Source organism: Triticum dicoccoides, chromosome 5A (assembly GCF_002162155.2).
Source record: "Triticum dicoccoides isolate Atlit2015 ecotype Zavitan chromosome 5A, WEW_v2.0, whole genome shotgun sequence".
NCBI classification, from domain to species: Eukaryota; Viridiplantae; Streptophyta; class Magnoliopsida; order Poales; family Poaceae; genus Triticum; species Triticum dicoccoides.
The window spans coordinates 637,909,169-637,915,704 of record NC_041388.1 but is presented as its reverse complement, the minus strand read 5'-3'; positions in this window follow the sequence as shown (position 1 = coordinate 637,915,704).

Genomic DNA, 6,536 nt, shown 5'->3' with positions numbered 1-6,536 from the left:
ATCCGTGTCTCCAATTGCGTTTGAATTCTCCAAACCCTTCCCTTTACATTCTTGCAAGTTGCATGCTTTACTTTCCGCTGCCAATATACTCTTTGCATGCTTGCTTGAATTGTGTGATGATTGCTTGACTTGTCCTACAATAGCTAAAATCTGCCAAGAACTAAAATTGGGAAAAGGTTAAGTTTTTATTTGGTCAAGTAGTCTAATCACCCCCCCTCTAGACATACTTTCGATCCTACAAGTGGTATCAGAGCTTTGGTCTCCATTTGCTTTGATCTCCATAGCTTTTGGTGGTCATAGCCTTGGTTTCACAACCTAGGAGAGTATGGCGTCTAGCGAGGGAAATTATCACCGTAGAGGTCCTTACTTTGATGGTACTAATTTTGCTAGTTGGAAGCATAAAATGAAAATGCATATTCTTGGACATAACCCCGCCGTTTGGGCTATTGTGCGTGTTGGTTTGCAGGGTGACTTCTTTGATGGGAAAGAACCAAACCGTGAAGCTACCGCGGATGAGTTGAAGATGTTGCAATACAATGCTCAAGCTTGTGATATTCTCTTCAATGGATTGTGCCCCGAAGAATTCAACAAAATCAGTCGTCTTGAGAATGCAAAGGAAATTTGGGACACTTTGATTGATATGCACGAAGGTACCGACTCCGTCAAGGAATCCAAGTTGGATGTTCTTCAAAGTCAACTTGACAAGTTCAAAATGAAGGATGGTGAAGGTGTCGCTGAAATGTATTCTAGGCTTGCTCTCATCACAAATGAGATTGCCGGCTTAGGAAGTGAAGAGATGACCGATAGATTCATCATCAAGAAGGTTCTAAGAGCCTTGGATGGAAAATATGATACCGTGTGCACATTGATCCAAATGATGCCCAATTACAAAGATCTCAAGCCAACGGAGGTGATTGGAAGAATTGTTGCTCATGAGATGTCACTTAAGGATAAAGAGGAACTTCACAACAAATCAAGTGGTGCCTACAAAGCCTCATGTGAAGCCCCTACATCATCAAGTGAGAAACAAAACTTCAATGAAGAATTGAGCTTAATGGTGAATAACTTCAACAAGTTCTACAAGAGTAGAAGCAAAGATAGAAGCTTCAAGTCAAGGTCCTACAATGACAAGAGATCTTCTAGTCGAGAGCGAAACTGCTACAGTTGTGGAAGACTCGGACACTATTCCAATGAGTGTACGGCTCCCTACAAGAGAAGAGAAGATTCTCCAAAAAGAAGAAGCAAAGAATCACCACCAAGAGAGAGAAGGAGTAGAGATGATCGTTATGAACAAAGATACTCATGGAGAAGCAAGGATTCGGAAAGGAAGGAAAAATCATCAAGGAGATACACAAAACGAAGACATCAAGCTCATGTTGGTGAATGGGTATCCGGCTCCGACTCCGACAGCCACTCTGAGAGAAGTTATCACTCCGACTCCGAAGATACTCAAGATGAAGGTGTTGCCGGTCTAGCACTTGTGTCAACCAACTCCTCCGACATATTTGACTCACCAAATGAAGGAATTGGAAGATGCTTCATGGCCAAAGGTCCTAAGGTAACACACCCCGAGTATGTTGATTTCAATAGTGATGAAGATGACTTGTTAGGTGATGATTTGCTTGTTGACAACTCTAGTGATGAATACTATGATGAAACGTCAATTAATCATGCTAATCAAGATAAAACGAATGACAATGATAAGGAGAAGATTGAGGCTCTAACTAAAGAACTAAACACTCTTAAGTTAGCTCATGAAACTATCTTCGAAGATCATCAAGAACTTTTAAGAGCTCATGAGAAATTACGCTTTGAAAAGCTCAATCTTGAGCAAGAGCATGAGTTCTTAAAAGCAATCAATGATGATCTCCGCAAGAAAAGTTCTTCTTACATTGCCAAGCATTTACTCTTATCCACTTACATGCCTCAAGTCAAGTCTAGTAACAAGAATAAGAAAGATTCTTCCTCTAGCAGTAACAATGATCATGCTAAATCCAATATTGTTGCTTCTAGTAGTTCTCTTGATTCCACTAATGATTCTCTTAGCCAAGTTACACTTGAGCAAGAAAATAGCTTATTGAAGGGAATTATAGAGAAAGGAGTGTACAAAAGCCTTGCCGAGAGTAAGCAATTCGAGGAAATTGTGCGCAAGCAAGGAATGCACCGGAAGAATCAAGGTGTTGGTTTTGAACAAAAGTTCAATGCCAATGGAGTTGAGTGGGAAGAAGATCAATACCCCAAGACAAAGTTTGTTCCTCAACAAGAGAAGTATGATACTTCTTTCAAGGGCACACAAGCTCAAGATGATCTTCAACCACAAGACTACAAGCAAAAAGGCAAGGACAAGCTTCAAGAGGAAATTGATGCATTTGAAGAAGCTCCTAAGACCTTAGTCAAGTGGATTCCCAAGACTACTTCAAGTTCCACTTCATCAAGTACGACTACAACTCCAAGGATTCCCATCAAGATGGTGTGGATCCAAAAGAAGAAGAACTAGAGAGTTCTTGAGGGTGACTCCGCCAACATACTTCACTCTTATCATTTTGGCAAGAACAAGTGCAATCAACTTCCACATCTTGCACTAGTTCAAGGAGTCACAAACCCTCTTGTTGGTAAGACAAGGGACAAAGTAACCTAAAAGTTTTCATGGACATCATCTTGTGTGTGCATCACTCTATGTCTATGGATATCCTTGTTTGTTCCTTGTGGGACTAACCCATGTAGGTATTGAAAGTGCAATTCACTCATGGATAGCTCCAAGTGATCTACATCAACATTGAGCATCCACATCTTCAACATCTACATGAAGTCATCATTGACAAAACCCGAGGTTAGTTCATCCCTCTAAGGGGGGATATCACATCTAGGGGGAGCTTTACTCTAAGACTTGAGCTAAAGCAACTCTAAAGATGTGAACACAACAATGCTTTATGTAAAAGTGGTAACCCCACTTGAGCTTAAACGATGAGTATGACCTATGATCAAGTGTTCTCACTTGACTCCTAAGTCAATATACTCATATATAGATGACCTTGTCATCGCAAATTGCTTGATAGATGCTAGAATTGGTTGTGCATGCCTTGTCACATATTTCAATTGCCATCTTATTGTGTGAGCATGTTGGTTGCATATTTTACTCATTCGAGGACATCCACTTGTTGTTTTGATTGTTTGGTTTTATTTCCTTTTGCCAAGTGGATGGACAAGAATGCCTAAGAACCTCCTCTAGCTATCTATGCTTTTCTCGTCTCAAACTCTATTCATGCTACATCACAAAATTTGATCAAGTCAGATTCGAACCACTCTGTGTGAGGAGCGCTCGGAGTCCCCGATTCGTCATAGACTTAAACTTCCAAAACCTCTTTATGATTCTCGGTCTGACCGATACCCTACTTTCGGTCCTACCGAGATCATTAAGTTGATCTAGGTTTTCGATCTCGGTGCAACCGATTTGAACCATTCGGTCACACCGAGTTGCAACAACTGTATACAGTTTTGCATCTCGGTGCCACTGAGTTGTTCCACTCGGTCACACCGACAGGGTCGGGCTATATATAGTCACGGGCAAAAATTTGGAAATTTCTCCGAACCCCTTCGCCCACGCGATAGCCTGCTCTGCCAACTTGGTCTCCGGATCGTCTCCTCGCCGCCAGCCGCCTCCAGTTGCTGGTCTCCGTCACCGTCAACGGAAATTCAACCCCGCCGTTGCCGCCGTAGCGAGTCTCCGCCGAACTAGGGTATGGACTCGATCTTTGTGCTATTCCCCAATCCGATTCTTAGCACATTGTGATCATCATGATTCTTGCCACGTTTGTTAAACTTCTATCCAGTCAATGCGTTCGTAGATTAGTTTTGATTCGAAAATTTTAGGGTTAGGTTTCCGCCGAAACCATCTCGGACCCACCGAGTTGAAAAACTCGGTCCCACCGATTTGGCTCATGCCATTGCACAAGTGAGACTCGGTCTGACCGAGAATTACTTATCGGTGTGACCGATTTTGGAACTTTGTGAAACCCTAGCAGTCTTGGTGCCACCGAACTGTGACTCGGTCTGACCGAGTTCACTAGTTTAGGTTCCAAAACTGCTTCGGTATCACCGAATTTAAAAATCGGTAGATCCGAGATGATTTCAGTGGGAAACTAAAACTAAGATTTTGAATCATTCTTTTGCAAAAATCTCTGCATTTTGTGATGCTCATCCACTCTACCTCATCTATAAACTATTCACAGGGTCAGTAGTCAGCTTGTTCATCATGTCTGACCAAAGTGATAGCCAGAACATGTCAGAACAGCCAGTGTAGATGAGTGAGGGCACTAGTCCCTCAAGTTCTTCAGATGAAGGCAGCAGGAGCACCCCTAGCAATCTGCCAAAAGATGCCACAAGACAAAGGAAGAAGAGAACCTCAGAATCAGAGGATGAGGACTATGTGGCAGAAGAGGAAGCAACTTCAAAGAGAGTAGTGCTCGAGAAGGAACATGGCTCAGCTCAAGGCAGAAAGCCAGGATTGAAAATCAAAAGGCTAGCAGGTAGGCAGCCTATGCCCAAGGCCAGAGCCTCAACTCAGATTCCTAAAAAGCCTGCAACCATAGAGCCAGTTGCTGCTGAAGGAAATAAAAGGAAGGAAAGGGTCAAGAAGACCGTAGCCAGAGTGCTTGGAAAGGCTTCCATCATGGAAGAAGAGGAAGAAGAAGAGGTTGCTGCACCAGCACCTAAGGCACCCAAGCTAATGGGTGATGCTATCAAATTAGGGGCTATCTAAGCCCAAGGAAGCACCCAAGGCTGCATCAAAGGTCAAGACAGCTCCAAAGAGAAATACGAGGAGCATACCTGCAACTGAAAAGAACAAGGCCCCAGTGCCTGAAGCTGCTGAAGAAGATGATGAAGAGCATGTTCTGAGAAAGCTCAAGCCCAAGATCCCAGACCACAATGATGCTCATCCTGTGGCTGAGGACATGAAGCTCAGAAGAGACTCAGGGCTGAGGAAGTGGAGAGAAGAAGATCCGTATGCTTCAAGGAGAAGAACTGCTGTTGATTACAGGTTTCACACTAAGGAACAGCAGGACTTCTATGAGACAGTTTTGTTGGACAAGAAGCCCATAGTTTGTGACATGAGATGGGTTGATTGGGAGTACATCAAGGATAATGAAGAGCACTATCCTGGAGTGCAAGACAGCTTCAATGCTTGTGGAGTAGCAGACTTTGTTGGGCAGAAGCTCACAAAGTGGAACGAGGAACTTATTATGCAATTCTACTCCACGGCACACTTCTATCCAGATGGTAGGATAACTTGGATGTCTGAAGGTACGAGGTACCAATCTACAGTTGCTGAATGGGCTCAGCTAATCAATGCCCTAGAAGAGCAGGAAGATGACTTGGATGTATATGCCAAGAAGAAGATGGACCACAACTCTATGTCCAACATGTACAAGGAAATTCCAAATGAAGCACTTGATACTTTCAAGTTTGGCTCAGTGCATTATCTTCTGTCAGGGCTGCCAACTATCAATTGGATCCTTAGGCACACCTTGTTGCCCAAGTTAGGTGATCACAAGATGATCAGAGGCCATGCGATCAATTTGCTTCATATATTTGATGTGCCATAGAAGTTCAAAGTGATGAGCCTCATGGTAGAGACCATTAAGAGGACAGCAGCTGATCAGAAGAGGAGCTGTGGATATGCCCCACAAATTCAGGAGTTAATCAACTCCAAGATGGGCACATGCATATACTTATTGGACAAGGAACACCTGCCCATCCGTCCAGATTTTGAAGATAATCAAGTTGTCATGAATGAGAATGAACCATCATCTGCACAAGCACAAGCAACAAAGGAGAAGGCAAGGAAGGAGAAAGCTGCCAAGATGCCAACTCAAGAGGAGGCATCTGAGTATTTCTTGAAAACCAAACAAGAGCAGCTTGGTTACTTGATTGCATCCACACTGAGGATTGAGCAAGGACTGGCCACCCTCACTCAGAATCAGTAGAGCTTAGAGAGGATCATGGAACAAAAGTTCTATGACTTGGATGTCAAATTAACAGAGATTCAGTCTGCAGTGGAGCAGCTCCAGGATGACATGCAGGAGAGGAGAGGCAAGACTACAACTGATGCCTTTGCCAGAGTGCCACGAGGTCCGAGGGCGTGTGCAGTGCCAGTTGCTGACCCCAGAGCCACCACGTCTGCACCAGCTACAGCCTCAGTTCCACCAGCTCCAGCGTCCACTTCAGCCTCGACTCCGACCACGTCTACAGAAGGCTTCGTCCTTGGAGTGCTCTGGACTCCACCACCACCTGAAGATCAAGCCTGAGTGTCGACTTAGCACTATGCATTTTCTAGGAACTTTTTGGTAACTTGTTGCCAAAGGGGGAGAAAATGTATAGATCATAGGCTTCGAGAGAGAGTGTTGCTTTTATTCTCTCTTGTTTTATTTGGTGGTTTTTCGAACTTTGTTTGCTTTTGTGTGAGATACTATGTCATTGCTCGTGAGACATTGATGATCATGTGTTTGATCATAAGCTACACTTAATGTTTGCTTAAT